The following is a 22,386-nucleotide window of genomic DNA, read 5'->3' on the forward strand; positions in this document are numbered from 1 at the left end:
GATTCAGGATGAGACTGTGGATTTTAACAATGGAGGATTCACAGATTGAGACCTTTGAGTAGCAAGAGTCTACTAAAGTTGGAACAGGATGCTTTCCTCTTTTCAGATTATTTCAGAAGGGAAAAGTCTACTTTTGTCAGTTGCTGATCACTTGAGGATTCCAACATAAATCTCCCAGGAATTTTTATATGACTTTTTTGCCCTTTGTTGCTAATGTGTACTATTAGGCTTCCATTAATGAAAATTATACTCCACATCAAGCATCTCTATCAGTGGTCTTCAACTCTGAGTACACAGTAGCAGAAAGCTCTTCAAAAAGAGTGTCTCAGACTTCCCCTCTAGAGAGTTTGATTTAATTGTTCGAGGGGCAGGGCATAGGGCCTGTTTTTGTTGTTATTTTAGGCTCTCTAGATAATTCTAAAGGGCAGCAGGTGCTAAGAATCACTGGTCTAGGTCAGAAGACTTTGGGCAAATCAAACTAGCACCTGAAAAGAAAAGGTCTACATCTATCCTAAGGCAACCACACTATTAATTTCTAATATTCCAAGGACAGGTTTTTCAAAATAGATCCTTGATATAAAATGAGCAAGAGTGGGGTGCCTGGGTGGCTCAGTTGGTTAAGTGACTGCTTTCAGCTCAGGTCAAGATCCTGGAGTCCTGGGATGGAGTCACAAATTGGGCTCCCTGTTCAGCAGGGAGTCTCCTTCTCCCTCTGATCCTCTCCCTTTTCATGCTCTCTCATTTTCTCTCTCTCTTAAGTAAATAAATAAAATCTTTTTTAAAAAATAAAAAAATAAAATGAGCAAAAGTTATTTTGACTTACAGAGATTAGATGAAACCCAAAGCACGAATAACCCCAAGTTTCCTGAAAAGGCTTATTAGAGATTAATGCTGATATAAATGAGGCACTGGGGTTTTACTGTAAATTATGGTGCTGTAAAATCATTTTTAAAATATTTTGTTCCCATCAGACTCTGAACAATAAAACACATAATACAACACAATAAACGAATGAATTAAAGAAAACCAGGATTCTTAATTCCCATTCCTGGGAATAACATCATGTTCCTAGACCTCACTACTTAGCAAATTTGAAGACCTTTGTGAAAACAGCCAGTGAAACAAAACAAATTCTCCTAGAATCAACTTCCAATTAAACTCAGAAGTTTCAGAGATGAAAAAACAAAAATCAGCACAACAGCAATTTCAGGATATAGAAATGATTAGCAGGTGAAGGTCTTGTTCTTATTGTACGTTCTAAACCTTTAAATACAGCTATCTAAAATGGTCATTTGCTAATTCTAAAATATCAGATTCACAGGAGATAGGAATACCATGAAATCATTTTTTAAAACTAGAAAAAAATTAATTTAAGTTCAAAGACCTTCTAAATTTCAAAGTATAAATGTCTAAAATTAGAAAAAAAATTCCGAGGCCTCTGGTCTTAAGGAATATCAATCTATATCCTAATATTATATGTAGACATTACAAGCGGGCATTAATAATAAATAAAAATATCCACAAAATGATATTTTAAAAGGCTAAAACAATATGCATGAATCTAACAGTCTGTGGAGACTGGGTTAAAAATCAATGGATTATTCTTAGAGGTAAAAATATCTTTCTCTCTGAACAGAAAGAACTGAAATATCACAAATTAAAATAACTACAAAGCTGTGGCTACCAGTTCTGTAGACTATGGTTTCTCAAACTCTACTGTAACAATGAATCACCTGAGGATGTTGTTTAAATACAGATTCAAATAGGAAAAGATCAAGATAAAATCCATCTTTAGTCTCTGTTGTCCCTTCTAGGTTTAAAGGACACATTGCAAAAACATTAGTTGTTAGTTTAATTTAAAAATTCCAACTGAAGCAATCTTCTAAAGCAGTGAAAACAGAACATTTCATAACTGCACATGAAAGTAACATTTAAGAAAAAAAGAGGAAAGTGTTTCTTTCCATTTCTTGTTCCTATATTCCTGACAATAAACCTTTTTTTACATACTTAGGGATTTAGGGTCTGGTTCCAGGTGACTTTAACTAGCACAAAGACTAATTGGTATATGAAACTTGCTTGCTACCGCATGAATGAAAACATGTTATAAAGGGTTAAGTTATAATGTTACAAAAGAGCAAAAAATTACAAAAACTCTATACCTATAATGTAGTATAGATTATAGATTAAGAAAAGTATACCATTGCAAAATTAATACATATTGGATCATTGCCACACATTATCATCTAGATTTCCTAATCAAATTTAAAAACAAAACAAAACAACAACAACAAAAAACTTGCCCTAATAATAAACCTTATGTGCTTGGGCAGAAATTTTATTAAGTGCCCTCATCTGCTGGTTAGGGAAGGGAGGAGTGGCAGGAAGTCATTCTGCTTGTATTCATTGTTAAAATCAAATTTCACGGTGACTTGCTGTTGTGGTTTGTTAGTTTTGATTATGTTTAAGTCCGTGTCCACATCCTTGTCTGCAGTTCTTCTGAGCAGGAAGTGACTTGTGGATATATGACAGGTGACAAACACTGACGTTAAGCAAATTGCACTGAGATGGCTACATGCTGCCTCCCCCGAGGAGGAGGCAGAAATACCCCAAAGATCCCAGCTAAAGACAAAGCAGAGTTGCTCTGGCTGGCTGGAAAATGCCAACAACAGACAGCTAACTGCATGTAATTGTCATAGAGGAGGATGACTTTCTGAATAGTCGTCTCTGCAGGTTATGTGACAAATAGCCTAGTGACAGAGCTGACTGCCAATAATTTAGAGGCACAGGTTTCAATATAGAAAAGTGTGTGGTCAAACATCCAACCTCTCAGCTAAACCTGGTCAGATAAGCATCTCCATTAGCAATGTTATCTTTGAAGGTAAAAGGTTATAGAAAGGTTCTTGATTTCTGGACCAGCCAATTCCACCTTTACAGCTTGGAGTAACAAGTAATTATGGAATTATAATACTCTTTGGGGAGAGGGCAGGATGATGGTGAGGGGGAGCTCACTTACTCTCCGGCTACTGTGAATGAATCTGCAGCTATGAAAGCTATATACTGATAATTTATGGCATAGTAGATGGTAATTTTGAGGAGTGATTTGAGTGGTCCTACAGATTACCCACTTACCTAGTACTTCCCCTGGACAGAAGGACTACATTTTAAAAGATTTGTCTGTGTATTTACCTTGTAAGCATAATAGATGGCCCTCAGATTAGTAAGGAGACAGAAACTACATAGTGATTTGAAAAAGGAAAGTTTAATCTATTATTAAGAGAGGACTGGAGTAACAGGGAATTGGTTAGTGAGTGAAAGAGAATTCTAAATAATATAGTAGTAGACATAAGAGGCAACCACTATCCACAAGGCTGAGATGAGGGCCCAAGGAAGAACCCTCCCCTCATCAGCACTGAGAACCAGAGATCTCTATCGAGAGAGCACAGTGTTGGCTTCCTGATGGTAGAAAACCGACAGATGTGTCTCACTAGTGAAACTTGTCCAAAAAATCTGCCCTCTGGAGTTCCAGAAGAAGCCATTCATAGGGAGGTATCAAACCCTGGAACTTGCTATGTGCTGAGGATAACTGTTGGCTTCTGGGTGTGGATGGCCCCTGGAGTTAAAAAGCTGTCCCCTACAGTCTAATGCACTTTCATGTATAGCCTGGGCCAATATGGTGCCAAACTGGTCCCTGGAATAAAATTTGGGAAGCAGGCTCCCTGGATACCCAGTTTTGTGGGGCTCCCAGTGTACACATGTGTGGGGCTAAACAGAGAGTGTCAGGATCAGTGACTTAAGCTAGGGAACAGGTCCATGATGTCTATGATCCCAGGGTACAACATTACTGCCCAAGTCAAGCTCTGGAGAAAGTGGACAGGCCAGGGGTATGCCAGCTCTAGAGAAAGATGCACCATGCAATTACCTAACACTAAAGAAAACTATGTGGAGGCTGAGAAGTAGAGAAAAAGTATGCCCAGAGAGAGCCTAACCAGGAAGCCACCCTGAAACCAGGAAGGGAAACACCTTTTATTTTCAGTGTCCCTCCAGTGCCCTCTATTGATAAGGCTTAACATCAATGCCAGTCAGCAAAGGAGAAATATCTACAGGGCCCTCATCCATTACTGTAGAGCAGAAGAGAATAAATTTGGAACTGAGAGACAATAAATTGATAATAGCGTAGTCTATCCTTTTGACTACTCAGTTTCCATATGCACACACTTTCTCACACATTTGAACTCCTGTACAATTACAAAACAACTCTATATTCCACCAAACAAGATGCAAGGATCCTCCTTACAAGTGCAGAGGAAACCTCAAAATGAGATGCAGAGTGCCAACAGACATTGTACCCATTACTATGCAATATGAATTACTTTTCAAATTCGGTCACAATCCCACCAGATATTTTTACCTAAAGACTAAATTATAAACTTAATATCTAACAACGTCAGTGTAATAATTTGTTAAAAAAAAAAAAAGAAAGAAAGAAAATGGGAAGGAAAAAAGAAAATGTTGCCTCCAAAAATAAAGGTCTCTTAAGCATAGTAACAACTGAAAACCAGAAATGTTACTGAAGTGCTCCCGAATTTCTGTGGGTCTGATTATCCTCTGGTTTTCATATACTTCACAAAGACATCAAAAGTACTTGCTACTTCCTGTTCATCAGATACAATCAATATAATATTATCAACATAGCAAATCAAAGTGATATTTTGTGGATTGTTGGGATAATTGAGATTTCTAGGACAGGAGAACTGACCTGGCCTTGGCTGTGCTAGATAAAAGCCAATTGCCTTTGGTGGCCCTTGTAAATTGGTATCGAGAAAAATCAATTAACCAAGTCAATAGCTACACACCAAATGCCAGAGGCTGTGTTGATTATATCAAGTAAAGATAATATATCTGGGACAGCAGGCACACTTGGAATCATCCAATGATTAAGTTTACAATAGTCCATTCATTCTCTAAGATTCATCCAACTTCTGCACAGGCCAAATAAGGGAGTTAAATGAGATATGATAGATATCTCAAGTCTTATTTCAAAGCTTTGATGGTGGCCCTGATCTCAACAATTGCCTTGGGGAAACAGTATTATTTCTGATTTACTATCTTAGAAGGAGGAGGTCTAAGTTCTAAGGTCTCCCACTTAGCTCTCCTATCACAATGGTCCTCAATCTATGACTTAGAGAACAGATATAGGGATTCTGCCAGTCATCCAGAATGTCTACCCCAATTATACATTAAGGAAATGGGGAAATAGGCACAGGGTAGATCTCTGACAGCTAAACCCCCTATGAGTCAGACTTGAGTGAAGACTCCATCTATTACCTAACTACTGTAATTCCCCATTATGATGAGAGGGCCACAAATGGTATTTTGGCTCCCTAGGAATTGGTATGAAAGGTCTGAGTATTTTCTTCTCCCCAAAGCATGGCTGGCTACAGGTCCATCTGGAGAAGGCTTTTGAGGAAGATCTGTGTTGTATGCTTGAAGCAGTTGTGGAGCCTTCCTCAAGACTAGGCCTCAAATTCAGTCGAAGGGCTCTGGGCCTGAGAACTGACTTACATTTGGTGATGACACTTATCGGGTGAGAGGTAATGATGCTCAACCGTGGCAACTAAAGTCAATGTTTCTGCCACCACGCCTAGAGTTTTTTCTGCTATATACACAAAGTGATAATGTGGTACTGTCCATTTATTTCATTCATCCCATTTGCAAAACAAATGCTTTCTGATTACATCTCTGTCCCTGATTTCCATTATTGTATATATCCCTACTTTGTCTTTGGTGATTAAATAAATGCTGCTACTTGTCTTCTGCTACTGTGGTATCCCACCATCTCTATTGAAACCAGGGAGCCAATCTTAATGGCCTACAAAGGAGAACAACCACAGATTTTTTTTTTTTTTCTACTAATGCAGGCACTTCCCTCGCTGATGTTTTTCTCATATCTTAGCAAAGGGAGAGTGTACTGGGCCTTGTCATGGAACATAGTTAGAGGATGGGGATTCCACACAATAAGTTCATTGAACATTCATTTTTTGAAGGAGTCCCAAAACTCACAAGTAGTACACAATTTCTATCTACTCATTCTCCCTTTCGAGGCCTCAGAATTTTAAGGGAGAGAGGAATGCAGGAGCAAGTGAGTGAGACTGCTTGCTGCTCGATGGTTGTCACTTAGCACTCACTTTCTATAAGCTTATCTACAACTCAGTGGGTCCTCATCCTCCACCTCTCAGCTTCCATCCCTCTAGAAAAAGTGTCAGCAAGCTTTCTATGAAGGCCTAAATAGTAAATGTGTATTATTTGGTGGACTGGGTGGTCTCTATTACAACTACTCAACTCTATTTTTGTTTTGCAACAGCAATCATACACAATACACACATGAATGGGCACAGCTAGTTCCAATAAGATTTTGTTTATAAAAATAAGTGGTGGATAGAATTTGGCTCAAAGGCTGTAGTTTGCCAACTCCTGGTCTAGAAATCCAAAAAGGCTTCAACCTGAAATTTACATATTTCCCTATACTTACCTAGTCTCCATTAACTTTCACATCCCCAGATGTAAAAGAACTAAATAGTCCTTCATAAATCTATAACATCATTTAAAAAATAGGCATAAAAGAAATGTCTGGTTTGAGATCAGGTGATTTTGCACCTATTCTAAAACATACAATATTCCCCCACTTATCTAGTCACCATCTGAAATTCCTACATTACCCACCCCTCATAGGAAAAGAATGAAAAAGTCTTACTAAAACATGTTTCAGATGGAAATAAACCAGTGACAGACTAAACTTTAATTCTTTTCTCAAAAGCCGACCTCAGGCAGAATAATTTTCCTCAGGACCATACACAGACAATTACATAGTGAGGCCAATAAGAATGCTGAATGCCAAGCTCCATATAGGGAAGAGAGGGGTACCTAATTCTGTGGGATTTGTACTTAATTCTTTAGGTAAAGGGGAGAGACACTGAGGGATTTCAAGCAAGGTGATGACCTAATTCCACAACTGAAGTTTAAAATGGTTATTCTCGAAGCTGTGCTGAATTTGGATTTTGGGGGAAGAGGGAGGGATGCCAGAAAGAAGACTGAAGGTGGTTAGGAGACTATTAAAAGTAAACCATGTGAGAGATTGAATAGGAGGGGTGTGGAGTCTTGAGAAGAGATCTGGAAGTTCGGGTTAGCCGACTTCAGCAAATGAATCAATGTGAAGCCTCAGAAGGTCCTTAATGGTGAAGTATGTGAAGATGGGTTCTTGACTTGTGTGTTCTCTGTTCTAGAGGAAGACCTGGAGCTAAAATAACAGGGCAAGAAGCCACGAACGCTAAAAGAGGTAATGATAGAGGGTAATGAGTATGAGAAGGAGACTGAGGTAATGACAGCAAAAGTCTTAACAAATACAAAATGATGGGTCATATCTGAAAAAAGGTCATGGTCAAAAAGCATCAGAAGCCCTCTCTGCACTATTAACGGTCCCCGGAAGGACCCACCGTGCCACCAGGTATTTAGTATCAGGTGTTCTTTTACACTTTCCCCAACCCATCTGACTCCAAACTTTCAAGATCTCATACTACTTGCCTCCATCAATGTATCAATCAGGTGTAAGGATAACATCTAGAAATTTACCCCACAGATATGCTAATATGCTAGTATCCAACATCAAAATGCTGGAACAACTGACAACTTTACCAACAGAAGAATAAATTGCAATAGATAAATAAATCATGGTAGGTTCATATGATGGAATATTATGCCAGGTTAAAAACAAACAAAGCGGGGCGCCTGGGTGGCTCAGTGGGTTAAGCCTCTGCCTTTGGCTCAGGTCATGATCCCAGGGTCCTGGGATCGAGTCCCGCATCAGGCTCTCTGCTCAGCGGGGAGCCTGCTTCCTCCTCCTCCTCCTCTCTCTCGCTGTCTCTCTCTCTGACTGCCTCTCTGCCTACTTGTGATCTCTCTCTGTCAAATAAAAAAAATAAAATCATTAAAAAAAGGCACTTTATATGCTGATATGAGGGTATCTCCACAATAAGTTCAATTAAAAAAAGATTGATTTGCATTTTTATGTATGCAACTTATATATATTATATATATACACATATGCACATATATATAAAGAAAGCATTGTTTGCTCACAGGGAGGAAAACCAGGTGTCAGAGGGCAACAGTGAAAGGAAGACTTATCATATACACCTCCTTATTTTTTTTTTATTTTTTTTTAAACTTCTTTTTTTTTAAGATTTTATTTATTTATTTGATGGAGAGAGAGATCACAAGTAGGCAGCGAGGCAGGCAGAGAGAGAGGGGAGAAGCAGGCCCCCTGTTGAGCAGAGAGCCCGATGCGGGGCTCGATCCCAGGACCCTGAGATCATGACCTGAGCCGAAGGCAGAGGCTTAACCCACTGAGCCACCCAGGCGCCCCTTTATTATATATATTTTTTTTAATTTTGGACCATCTGAATAAAGTAACTACTTAAAAAATAAGCTGGAAAAAAATTGAAGGTAGAATAAACATTTTCTGACATACAATATCTCAAATTTCTTAATTTCATTCATCATTTCTCAAGAAGCTACTGGGGAATGTATTCCATCCATATGAAAAAGTAAATAAACAACAAATTCACCCATATCTAAGAAATAGGGATTCCATCAGAAATGTCAGTAAAGAGAAATCCCAAACAACTGCTGTGGAACAGGTCTAGAAAGCAATAGTCCAAATTCAAACAAGAGGATAGAGAGCTTCAGAAGAAGCCAATAAATTGGTGTGATTATGTAGAAAAATCATACTGAGATGATGTGGGAGTATATAGAAATAGAAATTGATATGTGGAAAAACCAAACTATCTTTTTATTAAATGGATTATTAACTCCATGATTAAAAAAATTTTAGTCAGACTCACAATACACTCGTGTAATTAATTAGCAAACAAAATGTACATAATAATCATAAGTAAATACTAAAATGGAAACAAAAATGTGAGAATTTTATTGGGAGATGGAAGAAGGGAGAGCAAGGGTTATGTATGTAAAAGAGCTAGATATTTACCTATTTTAATGGGAAGTCAGTAGCTAATATAAAATATTGATAAATTAAGAAATAGCAGTATATGCATATTGTTGTAAAGGGCAAATACTGGAAGAAACACCTAAAAGAGTTTAAAGTTGTTGCCTGGAGACAGCAGGACTGGGGAAGATGAGAGCTGGCTGGATTTTTAAAATTTTCTTTTCTTAATTTTTTTAGAAGATTTATTTATTTGAGAGAGTGACTGAGAGAGTGGGAGGGGAGGGGGCAAGGCAGAGGGAAAGGGAGAAGCCACTGAGCTCCCCACTGAGCAGGGAGCCCAACACTGGGATCCTGGGGATCCCACAGATATGTTAGTATGCTAGTAGAATGATAACCTGTAACTCTGCACACTAAAGCATCATTTTTATCTCCACAATAAGTTAAATAAAAAAAAAAGAGTTGACTGAATTTTTGTTGCAGTTGCTGTTGTAAGCCTTTTAATAATTCTTTCTAATTTTATTTACATATAAGTAGGATACAAGTACAGGATTTGGAATCAGACAGCTTCGATTTGAATACTGGCTCCGACATTTCACTGGCCTTGTAGACAGAGGCAAATTACTTAATCTCTCAATTTTCCTGTCTCTAAGATAGGGAGAAAAACAGCATGTACTTCATTAAGTGGCTTTGAAGATTAAATGTTTAATTCATGTAAACTGCTTAAAATATGCCTGGCACATAAGTGCTCAATAGTAAAATAGTAAATAAGGGCTAAAAATTATTAAGACAACAGATATTAACTTTTGTTACTTAATAAAAAATATAAAGACATTAACGACTAAATTCTAATTTTAAAATCATGAACTACATATTAAAGTCTGCTCCCTTTGTGAGAAAACTCACAAAGTTAACACTCCCAGGTACTAAGTCGGACTTTATTTTTTGAGCCTACAGTCTTCACTTTAATCTGCAGCTAGGGGTGAGGGTGAGTGGGGAAGACTGGTGAAAAATTCTACTTAGTGCTGGAAAGGGGGAGCTCAAACTGAAATCTGAAAGATTAGTTTTAGCTAGATAGGCCAAAAGAGGAGAGAAGAGAGTCCCAGGAAGGGACACTGACACTCGAAGAAAAGACAAAGGCAGGAGGAACATGGTAATAAAAAAAGGCAAGCAGAGCCAGAGCAGAGAGTAACATGGCTGAGGTGTGCACACTACACAGGAGTAAAATTGTGCCAGACCTTTAGGCTAAGTCAAGGAATTTGCCTTATCCTAAGGTAATGAAGGGCTTTAAGCAGTTTTGAATATTTTGAAAAGCTCTCTCTGGGTATAGCATGGGGAACCAATCAGGAAGAATTCAGATAATCAGTAGGGAGGCCATTTGCAAAAATCCAGGCAAGAGATGATGGTAGTGACAGGAAACAGGAATGGAGAAAAGAAGAGAGATCTGAAAAGTATTTATATAAGAGGTAAAACTGACAGAGAGACTTTTTTTTTTTTTTCTGGTCTAGTCTGATTATGATTTAAGTAAATCTGCCCCCTTTAACTCCTCACCAGTAGCAATATTCTTAGTTGTAAAACATTCATAAACAAAAACTATAAGACATTCTAATCACAAAGTTAACTCTTCACTTCTAAATGGTAAAACCCAGGTCTTGGAACAAAACCAAAAGGCACAAAAATAATACTGAATTCAAAGGAATAAGATGGAAATAACAGCAATCTAAATTCAATAGGCTAAGTACATGAAACAAGTCTCCTAACTCCTCAATTTCTGTGGTTGTTGCCCATGAAAAAGCAAGTATCCTGCTTGCCCGATGTCACTCCCCTCCCTGGGCCACTTTTCCCCGAACATATATATATATATATTTTTAAAGATTTTATTTATTGGGGCGCCTGGGTGGCTCAGTGGGTTAAGCCTCTGCCTTCGGCTCAGGTCATGATCTCGGAGTCCTGGGATCGAGCCCCGCATCGGGCTCTCTGCTCAGCAGGGAGCCTGCTTCCTCCTCTCTCTCTGCCTGCCTCTCTGCCTGCTTGTGATCTGTCAAATAAATAAATAAAATCTTTAAAAAAAAAAAGATTTTATTTATTTAACAGAGAGAGAGATCACAAGTAGGCAGAGGCAAGTGGCGGGGGTGGGGGGGTGGGGGGAGGAGCAGGTTCCCTGCTGAGCAGAGACCCCCCGATGCAGGGCTTGATCCCAGGACGCTGGGATCACGACCTGAGCCGAAGGCAGAGGCTTGACCCACTGAGCCACCCAGGCACCCTTCCCCTAATATTTTTACTTCACAATAGGCTTAGAGGAAAGAGAAATATTCCATGCTTTGCAAATATCTAAAGGTGTGTGTGTATGTATATGTGTGTGTGTACAGGCACAAAAGCAGACTATATTAAATCATATATGTAAAGTGCATGACAGAATTATGCATAGGACATCTCCCCCCAGCTCAGGTGTATTTGAAGTATGTGTGTGTGGGGGGGGGAGGGTACAATTTCCTAAGTGACGTGAGAACTGAGTCTTAAGAATCAGAGTTATAGAGGTAAAGATAAAAGGTATCTCAGAAGGGGGGATTAACAAGAGAAAAGCACACAGGAAAAAACAATGAAATCTGTTGTTGGAATATAAAATTTTGGTTTACAGAGGACAGATCCAGAGTTAAGCAAGGGTCAGATTTTGTGGGACCATTTTGAGGGCCATGTGTTCTATCCTGAGCAATGGGAAGTTATTAAAAGATTTGGGGTACCTGGGTGGCTCAGTGGGTTAAGCCTCTGCCTTTGGCTCAGGTCATGATCTCAGGGTCCTGGGATCGAGCCCCGCATCGGGCTCTCTGCTCAGCGGGGAGCCTGCTCCCCACCCCACCCCCTGCCTCTCTGCCTACTTGTGATCTCGCTCTCTCCATCAAATAAATAAATAAAATCTTAAAAAAAAAAAAAAAGAATTAAGCAGAGGAAAGAGAAATTCAGGTTTACATTTTGAGAGATCATTAGCTGAGGGGTTCTGCCGAGGATGGATTTGAGCTTAATGCCATCTGCTAAGATATTAGGTAGCAGGTGGCTATGGTACCCCAGTTAAAAGTTGATAAGACCCTGAACTAGAGCAAAAGTAGAATTTGTGGGGGAAGGAAAGGCAGAAAATGTTAACAGATTCAGTGATCTGATAGTTTTGGAAGTTAAAAAAAAAAAAAAAAAAGAGTAAAAAAATGACCTCTGAATTTCTGCCATGACAGTTGGATAGTGGTACAGGTCCATAAGCCATTCTCCAAAAGTCTCTGGAGCCAAATACATTTTAAAACTCAGAATATTGGGGCACCTGGGTGACTCAGGTCATGATCCCAGAGTCCTGGGATCGAGCCCCGCATCGGGCTCTCTGCTCAGCAGGGAGCCTGCTTCCCCCACTCCCCCCGCCTGCCTTTCTGCCTATTTGTGATCTCTTTCTAACAAATGACTAAATAAAATCTTTTTAAAAAAAAGTCCTATCATTTAAAAAAAATAAAAAAATAAAACTCAGAATATTTTGAAAAAAATCAGAATATTTTGGATGTTAGAAAGGAGATATGGTTTACATACCCAATATAACAGTGTACCCCCAGCAGTGCCTGGAACAGTACCATGTAATCAAATATAGCAGTGTATCTGTAGCAAGACACATTCCACCAAGTGGAATAGAAGATAAATATCTTCCTGACAGTGCATTTAGTTTTCGTAGCAAATTGAGTTCAAGTGTTGCTGATAAATGAGTTACCAAAACAGTTTGGTTTTCAGGGATTTTTTTTTCGGGGGGGGGGAGGTTGGAATTGTGGATATGAAATGTTAAAAGTAGTAACACCTATAAATAAAATATAGGAAGTAAAATAGGTTGTTTTTGTTTTCGTCTTTGATGGGATGAAGGTTCTGGTTTACTCATGTATAATCTCAGATAATTATGACATCTTAAAGATGTCCTGTGGACAATGGGATAGGTGAACAAACTGGTTGGTACAGTTTAAAACAAACAATTATAGGGAAAATGTACTCTAGGGGAAATATGCTCTATTTGGTGCCAAAAATATGAGCCCAACTCAGAGAATGACTCAAGGAAACTTCATCTGTCAATAGTCACCAATGACCTACAATTCAGAGTCCTACCTGTCTCTGCTTCATGACATAAATTAATGCATTTGAGGCTCTTGCCATTGCTGGCATTGATTTGAGTTCAATGTTGCTATTAGCAGTACATTAATTATGTTAAAATTACTCAAATTACAGAAAATGAATTATTCTGATATTAACTAGATGCATAATTAGGTGATTGATAATACATCCTTCTCAATCAGATTTTCTAGTCATAAAAGATCTGTCATAATAAATGCATTTCTACATTTTATGAACCAGAGAACTGAATATGTTCTCAAGATGATTTGGGCATTGATCATTTGCAAAATATTAAATATACTAATTCTCTTTTGGAATATTAAATATACTAATTGGAATATTAAATATACTAATTCTCTTTTGGAAAAAAATTCCTTCTATCAGGAGTGAAAATTAAAAGCTTCTATGGAAGGCTTAATCATCCCATCAGAGTTTCCAATCTCTCAATCTCCCAGTCTAGTCTTTTTAGGGGCTGGGAGTCTGATTTCTAGAATTTGTCTCTTATATCTATTTCACAGTAAAAGAAAAATATATAAAAAATATATATAAAATGTTAACAGACTCTGTTAACAGACTACAAACCAACTGGCTTATGTTTACTCAAATAATTTTTTTTAACATCCCATCTAAGCACTATTAACATGCCATAAAATTTAGGACTTAGAACAGAGCTGGAAAGAATTATTTTTCTCTCAAACTTTCACTTGATAATTGTTACCATCAAAATCCCCTGAGAAAAACCCTTCCAGTTTTCCCTGTCCAAATATAGTACATGAGGTTGAAGGATCCATTTAAAATACACTAACGTGGGGCGCCTGGGTGGCTCAGTGGATTAAGCCACTGCCTTCAGCTCAGGTCATGATCTTAGGGTCCTGGGATAGAGCCCCGCATGGGACTCTCTGCTCAGCGGGGAGCCTGCTTCCCCCTCTCTCTCTGCCGGCCTCTCTGCCTACTTGTGACCTCTTTCTGTCAAATAAATAAAATTTAAAAAATAAATAAAATAAAATAAAATAAAATATGCTAACGTATGGTGAAGTTTCATGCAGTTCCTATGTTTGAGAGATTTAGTCTAGCATCAGGTCCTAGAGTCTCCAGCCCTAAATGTTTCATGAGGATTATAATTTTATATTTTTAAAAATGTACGGCTTGGTTTTCTTTCTTTCAAATATGTGTATGTACATGACGCAGTATGCTAATAGAAAAATCAGTCTTCAAAATTCCAATTCAATAGAATGCTGTAATTTGCAATGTAGGTTCCAGCCCATTTGTGGTCATAAAAAATCAATCCAGTGTGTTGAGACCAGAATTTTTTAAAATAACAGAGAAAATCCACATTGTGAGGTTAAATATTGTTTTGTAAGCCTTGTTACACACACACACACACACACACATATACTGCACTGAAGCAGTTTCTTAATGAGGATTGCAGTCCAAAAAGAAGTTTTAAAAATACTAATGTTGAAGTGTGCTTGCCAGTCAAAAATCTAGAGTGTTGCCAATGGAGGGATGATCCTGGGTTGCTGCCTCATAAAATATATTTTAAGCCAATATAATAAAAGATCAGAAGACTAAATTATGTTGTCCGTGTTGACGCAAAAATTAACTGTGGCTCTGAAATACCAAGGAAGGATTAAACATCTTAATCCACATGGCATCTTCAATACACATGTGGTCCACAGTAAGAGAAGAACGACATCCTCGTCATCTGGACAAGTTGAAATTAAGGTAAATCAGAGCTGGACAAAGAACAACGGACTATTCTGTACCCATAAAGATCTTACAAACTGTATGAAAGTCAAAAAGATAAACGTCTTATGATAAGTGAGATTAAGGGTGGTCAAAGAATAACACGGGCCTTGAGTCAAGTCTCTGGAATAATAATGCCACGTCTACCGCTAACTTGCTGGCTGAACTGCCGTTAGAATCTCTCTCTCAGCCTTGGTTTGTCACCAACTGATTGGACTGACTGAGTATCCAAAGTGAGAAGGGGATCTTGATAATACTAGGACAGAAGGAGATTCCTGATTTAAGGCCTCATTAACTTAATCTAGGGAAGTTTTTTGTTTTTTTGGTTTTTTTTTTTCTATTTTACAGATAGTTTAACAGAGGCACACTGTTACTCTAATGTAAACATGTTACATTTCTTAAGAGTAAAGATAGTGTAATAACATCTGGCTCAATAATCCATGAAGTTTAAATTAATACCCTAAGCTCGAGGAACAATGCCTACCTCTAATTATTAAATAGTATTTAACATATGTATTTCTCTGAATGGAGATAAGATTAGGAGGGCCAGATAGGCTCTTTTGACAAAAGCAGAAAGCATTGGTTGAAAATATCATTAATAATTTGGGGCGCCTGGGTGGCTCAGTCAGTAAGTGTCTGCCTTTGGCTCAGGTCATGATCCCGGGGTCCTGGATTCCAGCCCCACATTGGGCTCCCTGCTCAGGGGGAAGCCTGCTTCTCCCTCTCCCACTCCCTCTGCTTGTGTTCTCTCTCACTGTGTCTCTCTCTGTCAAATAAATAAATAAAATCTTTTTAAAAAATGTTAAAAAAATAATTACACCCTGTTTGTGTGGTTGACTTTTTACCTTTAATTGCACATTAAAAAAATAAATAAATAAAAATAAATAAATAAAACAAAAACAACAAGAGAGGGAGGCAAACCATAAGTTTTTTCTTAACTATGGAAAACAAATTGAGGGTTGCTGGAGGGGTGGGGGTGGGTGATGGGGTAACTGGGTGATGGGCATTAAGGAGGGCACATGATGTGATGAGTACTGGGTGTTATATATATAAGACTGATGAATCACTGAACTCTACCTCTGAAACTAATAATACCATATATGTTAATTAAATTGAATTTAAACAAAAAATTTAATAAAAACGATAAGCTACAGGATTTGCCTAAGACATTTTGTTAAATGTGCAATTTAAAACATTTTTTTAAATGAGCAAATATAGCAGTAAACAAATGTAGGCACTGGACTTGCCATTTATTATTAGAAATCTCTATGTAAAAAATGCTGTAGTTAAAGCAATATAAAAAGAAAGATGCTTGGTACAAATAAACTGTCAGAATGTTTAAACTAATATGTATGCTAGACTTCAGGTATTAAAAGCAAAAGTTAAATTTAAAAAATTCTAATTGTAGGGTATGACTTTAACCTCATGTCTTTTAGCCACAGACTCAAAGAAAATGTATACAGTAAAAGAAACAACATATTTTCTTACAACCAGAAACTCTCAAATGAAAATACAGCAACTTTCTTATTATCTAACAACAGAATTTGAATTTAAATGTCTTCATTATGTAGTATAACTTTATAGCAAGTTACATTGGCTTAATAACATTTTTCTAAAAATCAGAAAAATAGTTAACTCTATGGGGTTCTAAAAACAGAAATAGTTATTTGATGAGTTTGAAGTGTTTTTGATGAGTTTTGAGAGAGAAGGAAATAAAAGGCTAAGGTAAGGACCAGTTTCATCCTCATTTCTTAAGCTTCAAAAGCCTAATTAGGCAGGGAAAGGAATTTGGGCCTGGCACACCCAGGTTCAGTCGTGGCAGGATCCCGAAACAAAAGTTTTTCTGAACCTTCGAGTCATATGCCACGGGCAAACCAGAGCCGCAATATACAGGTCGTTAAGTCAACAGGTCCTTTAGCGAGATGGTGTGCGGTTGGTGAGTGGCAGTTGGATTTCTTCCTGCCACGAAGAAAATAACTCTTCTCGATCAAACCGGAAAGTGGGCGCAGCTCTGGTTTAGGGAGTGCACCCGGAAAAGTGTAGAGACCAGAAAGAAGGAGAGGGGGAGAGAGAGGGATGTCCGCGTCCCAACCACAGAGCGCTTTCCAAACCACTCGGAAGCCATTTAAATGGCTCAGGCGGCCGCGGTTTCCAGCCTAGGACTGTCTGGGGTCCGGCTGGGAAAGTTGCCTGGCAAAGCCATGCCCTTTCCCGTCGCGGACTTGCCCCCCCACCCCAACCCCCCCGCCCGCCCCGGCACAGGGACGAGAGGAGACCAGCAACCTGTTAGCACGCGTGGAAACGCGGCCGTCTCGCGCCTACCCAGCCCCTGAGACCCCCACTCTAAGACTCTCGCAGGGTCAAGCTGCGGACCACCGGGACTTCTGCCTGGGTCCGGCTCCTCGGGGGCCTCCCTACAGAGACTGCCAGGGGCGACAGGGCTACCCCCGGAGCACCACCTGCCCCGCCTCGGGCGCCGCTCTCGGCGTCTCGGGAGGGGCAACTGAAACACTGCTCTCGAGACCACCTCCAACCGGCCGCTGGGACCGTACCCCTCTCCCCACCACGTGAACCTCGGAGTCCGTCCTACCGCCTCCTCCGACGCTGCCCAGGGTCTACTGGCCCCCTCCCCCGGCCCGAGCGCCCGCCCGCTTACCTGGCGGGTGGGCACGGCAGGACGGCGGGAAGCAGCCGCCCGGCGGGCGCTGGACTTGGGCCGGGAGCCAGGTGCAGGTGGTGGCGGCGGCGGCGCCTCTGGTTGCTGTCGCTACAGTTGCCGCTCAGTCCAGCTCCTCCTCCGCCGCCGCCGCCTCCTGCCTTCCCGCTGGGCCTCCTGCGTTGCCAGGAGAGGCCGAACCGAGGCTCCGCTTCCTCTTGGAGTCTCCCAGGTGAGCTCCAGCCTGCGACGTCGGCAGGGGCGAGGCCCCCGTCCCGCGCCTGCGCGCCAGCCTCCTGCCCCGCCCAAGCCCTACCTGAGCGCTCCAGGTGAGGACAGAGCGCGCCGCGCGCTGGCTAGGGGCGCCGTCAGGGCGGAGCGCAGCCGCCGCACCCCTTCTGTCTCCGCAGACAGGGGGGCTGGTTCTCCAAGCGAGGCGCGCCTCCGCCTGTCTACATTTGAGGAGTCCTGCACTGACCTGGTGGCAGTGGTCGCCTTGTAACCAGAACTCAGTCTGGGTTCTTGGGGAACCAGAAGTCTGTGTTTCCCTCACACACTTCTGCCTTTCTCTGCGGTTCTCCAAAATGAAGGAGTGCGCTGCCCGGAGACTGGGGGGCCCAGTGCCCCCGAGAACCACCTCATGACGGCTGCAACTGTTAGCTCGTAAGGTTTCCTCCAGCAAGGTTCAGCAGCTTCTATCACCAGTTAGGTTCGTGAGCTATTGGGTGAGCTTCCTTCCCATGTACTAGTCTTGATTTCATCACTTGACTCACTTCGGCACCGCTAGTGGTTTCCGTTTCTGTAAGCGCGCGCTCTGGTAGGGGCGCCTCACGTCCAAAGGAGGAGCCTCCCTCTTCCAAAGAAGAGCCTCTGGTATTTGGCAGAGCCCCGCTAACTTGGGGCGCGCCACCCCTTCCTGGGTTGCTATCGGAAGGGAAACCAATTCCCAGACGAGAGAGAAAGCAGCGACAATAGAAAGAAACCTGCTGTCCTTGTTTGGAAAGACACTGACTTCCTGGAGAGGTTTTCCTTCTATTGTAGGTTTCCTTGAAAGCTCCCCATCCTTTGGGAGGGTGATAATGCAGACTCTAGGGAGACAGGGGGTTTTGCCACTGTTTTTAAAGACAGATTTTTTTCAACAGTATTTTTTCCTTTTATGATATTTACAAGCTTGTTTCGGCCGTCCTTCTGTTATGACAAACATTGACACACCCAAAATCAGGACTTAAAAATGACCTTTATACCTTCCTATAAACTCATTCACTATTTGGCTCTATCTTCAATGTATATAGAAATAGAAATAGAAAAATAGCCAAAAATGTTTTAGTAGCATGCTTAATTACATGATGGTAGGTTTTTCCATAAAGTTTAGCTGTGGTCTTCCTCCTGTATTTTGACACATACACTTATGGTTTCTTTTTATTGGTATATTAGTGTTATGTGACACCTAAAATTAAAATTTGAAAATACTGGTTAGTATAGTATCAATAGGTGTAACTTTAGAACTTGGCTAGTCTGACATTGGCTTTAGCATCTGCAATAATATTCCTTTTTTAAAAAAGATTTTATTTATTTATTTGAGAGAAAGAGATCACAAGTGGAGGAGAAAGGCAGAGGGAGAGGGACAAGCAGACTTGTGCTGAAGGGAACCTGCTGCAGGGCTCCATCCCAGGACTCTGAGATCAAGACCTGAGCCAAGACAGACACTTATCTGACTTGAGCTACCCAGGTGCCCCCTACCACAGCTCTTTCATACCACACCTGTGTATCAGCTTTAAAATTTCAGTTAGTTGCTTGTATTGTATTTGTTTTGCAAGCATCAAGGAACCTTTTTTGTGTTTGTGACATTTTAATATCACTACCCACAAACAATTTTTAGCTTTCCCTCTCTCCTCCCCTGCAAAAAGTTCAAGACCTACTTATATGTATAACCATACTAACTTGATAATATTTGTTCTTAGGTCCAGAACTGAAAATACCACCTACCTAAATCCACCTACCACCACCTCCTTTTTTTGAGGTTCTGCTGCTTTCTTTGTTGTTTGCCTCTAGATGGAGATTAGAGTCTCAGTCTTTGGGAAATTTGGGAGAAATCTTAAATGTATAACCACAGGATCTGTATCCCATGTCTTGCGTCACCCATCTCTGAATGAGGCAGGAACCAAAGATTATCAGTTTTGAGGTCCCACCAGGCAAAAACAACAATTTTGCTGACAAGAGCAGAACAGAGCAAATGGATATAGAATAGCAATTTGGAATCCAAGGACTGAGATGCACTGGCAGCAAGACAAGTAAAGTCAAGTAATAACTGGAAAAAGAAGCTAGGACAGACTACAAAAAGAGAGCAAGCAAATAGGACCAAAATGGTGCATGAAGGGTGAAAAGAGAACAGAGCAAATATAAGAATCAGAAGTTACTAAAAATTGCCAGTTTTACAATAGCGACAGATAATTTAAACAAGGAAAACAGTATTTTGGGGTCTGTCATACCTACCAGCATTTCATTCTGAAAGCAAAGTCTTAAAATTAATAAAAGTTTTTACTTAACAGTAAAATCAAAATGTTTCAGGCCCAGAAGAAAAGTATTATGCTACAATCTTTAATGCCCTAAATCTAATGAGCTAAAGAGTTTTTAGAAGTATCATCCTATTGGAGATTATGAAATAAAGAATTTGTGTTATAAAGGGGAAATTAGTATTTCTTTATGAAATAAAAATAAAACCCAGGAGTTTTAGTTTAGACATGCTTCTCAGAAACAAGCCTATTTCAATACTGCATGTTTGGCATGAAATGGCAGCTAAAATAGAAAATTAAGAAGATTTCACACAGGAAAGAAGAAACTTAGCTATCTACACACAGAGAGAGGGGAGAGAGACACAGAGAGAGAACTAGCCAAAAAAAAAAGAGCTTATTTATATAAATTTAAAATAATATTCACTATTTAATAATATTTGTTAACATTTAAATTAATTCCAAGACCAGTATCTAACACTTAGTAAGTACTCAATAAATATTTGTTAAATTAATAAGTTGATGCATAAGTACCACGAAAAAAACATTATGCATAATGTCTTAGGCCGAATACAAATTCAAAGAATGGTTTTACCAAATAATATGGAGAAATAATCTAAGGCAAGTAAGAGTAATAGATAAGAATTTGAGGGACAAGCATCTAATAACAACAGCTATCAGTTATCATGTACTGATATTTTAAAAGGCACTATGCAAAACAACTTACACTCCTACAAGTTACTTTACTTTTGGGCTTAAATTTCCTCTTCCCCAAAATATAATACTGGTACAAGGTGATCACCAAGTTCCTTTACACACTGATTCATGTAAACTCCATGATGAGATAATGGTCATGCAAAAAACATCCTCTGCATATAGGAATAGCAATTAATAGAAAACAAGGATGAAGGAATGGGAATTACTTAACTAAAATAGAAACTCAAATTCATAAAATCAGTTATAACATATAATGTAACTAGTTAAATTATTCAGATTCACTACGTCCAACTTTAAATGTTTTAGTTGTTAATTGTTTAGTTGTTGGTTATCCAGAGCTTAACAACTTTAGCTTGAAACTTACTGCCTTCCTGGCTTAGCCTTTAAAAACAAATTTGCCTTATGTGGAAACTGGAGCCTCCAGTCAGATCCCAAAGTCGAATTGAAAGCTTGGCTCAAAGACTAAACAGATTGAAATAATTTCTACTAAAAGAATTGAAAGGCTATTGATTTAAAAGGAGAGTAGTGTTGGTATCATAGTGAAGAGCCACAAATATGTGGGTATTTTTAATAACTATCCAGCATAATGCTACATTGTGTTTAAAATATTAAGAGTTAAAACAGTAAAAACATGAATAGATTATTTTTAGTATGAGCTTTTTTTGGCCAGTGTCTTATATGAAGATTGCTTATTAGGGTTTTTCCCCCCTAAGAATATCAATAGAATAACCATCTGTGACTTTCAAAGAAGTACAGATTTCTGCGAGTGTGCTTATTGACTTAAAAGGCAACAGAACTATGTCTTGTTAATCTTGTACCCTTAATGCTTGGCGCATAGTAGGTGCTCAATAAATATTTGATGAAATGGATTGAGTAGACTGCAGTGTTTCAAGCTTTTAAGCATTAGCATAAGAGCAATAAGAAATACCATGCTGAGTCAGGCTAATATTCAATCTAGCTAGCTCTAAATTCTGAAAGTGGCATCAAATGCTTTCTTCTGGGAAAAGATGGTGATAGTCTTGCATGATATTGACCTCAGATATGTACTCCAGGTGTCCCTGACTCACTCTTTCCTAAACCGATCTCTCTTTTTCTATAAAATGGCTTTTTATATTCTAAGTCAATTCATATTTATTTTAGAAAAATCAGAAAATACAGATAAAAGAAACCAGTTGGAAACACCCCAAATTCCTCCCATGTAGATGAATCAGTGCTAACTACCAGACCTGTTTCTACTGTTTATCTCTCCAGATACTTTTGAAAAACTAAGGAGAGTGGAATGGAAGATATAGAAGGAGACAGAGACATGTTTTTAAAATAAAAACTAGGTCATATTGGGATCTTGTTTTGTAGCCAGTGTTTTCTACTTAACATAGCTTTCCATGTCAATGAATTCATTTTTTTACAGCATTGTTTTTAATTATTGCATGGTTTCTTTTTGTATGAATGTATTTAATCAGTCACTTATTGGACAGTGAAGGTTGTTTTAAATTTTGCTGTTGCAAACAGTGCTGTGATGCTCACATTCTTTAGCGCTCACTATCTTCATCTGTGGAAACATTTACACTGCTTTTCTTCTGACTTTATTAAGCCACTTTGTATCAGCCACCCAAGAGCCTAAACAATAATGA

General features: G+C 39.3%; 1 protein-coding gene across 2 annotated transcripts in view; it reads right to left on the bottom strand.

Moving 5' to 3' along the window:
• GALNT3 (polypeptide N-acetylgalactosaminyltransferase 3) overlaps positions 1-17,638 on the bottom strand; it is a 45,109-nt gene extending 27,471 nt beyond the window's left edge. Inside the window, exon 1 of one of the 2 annotated variants that reach the window (XM_032880349.1) lies at positions 17,529-17,638. The gene's annotated coding sequence lies outside the window, so the exon portion shown is untranslated. The remainder of the gene's footprint in view (positions 1-17,528) is intronic. The other variant, XM_032880348.1, reaches the window with a different exon arrangement.
• Between the last annotated feature and the right edge of the window lie 4,748 nt (positions 17,639-22,386).

This window comes from Lontra canadensis, unplaced genomic scaffold, assembly GCF_010015895.1.
Source record: "Lontra canadensis isolate GAN:19392208 unplaced genomic scaffold, GSC_riverotter_1.0 scaffold69, whole genome shotgun sequence".
In the NCBI taxonomy this organism is placed as follows: domain Eukaryota; kingdom Metazoa; phylum Chordata; class Mammalia; order Carnivora; family Mustelidae; genus Lontra; species Lontra canadensis.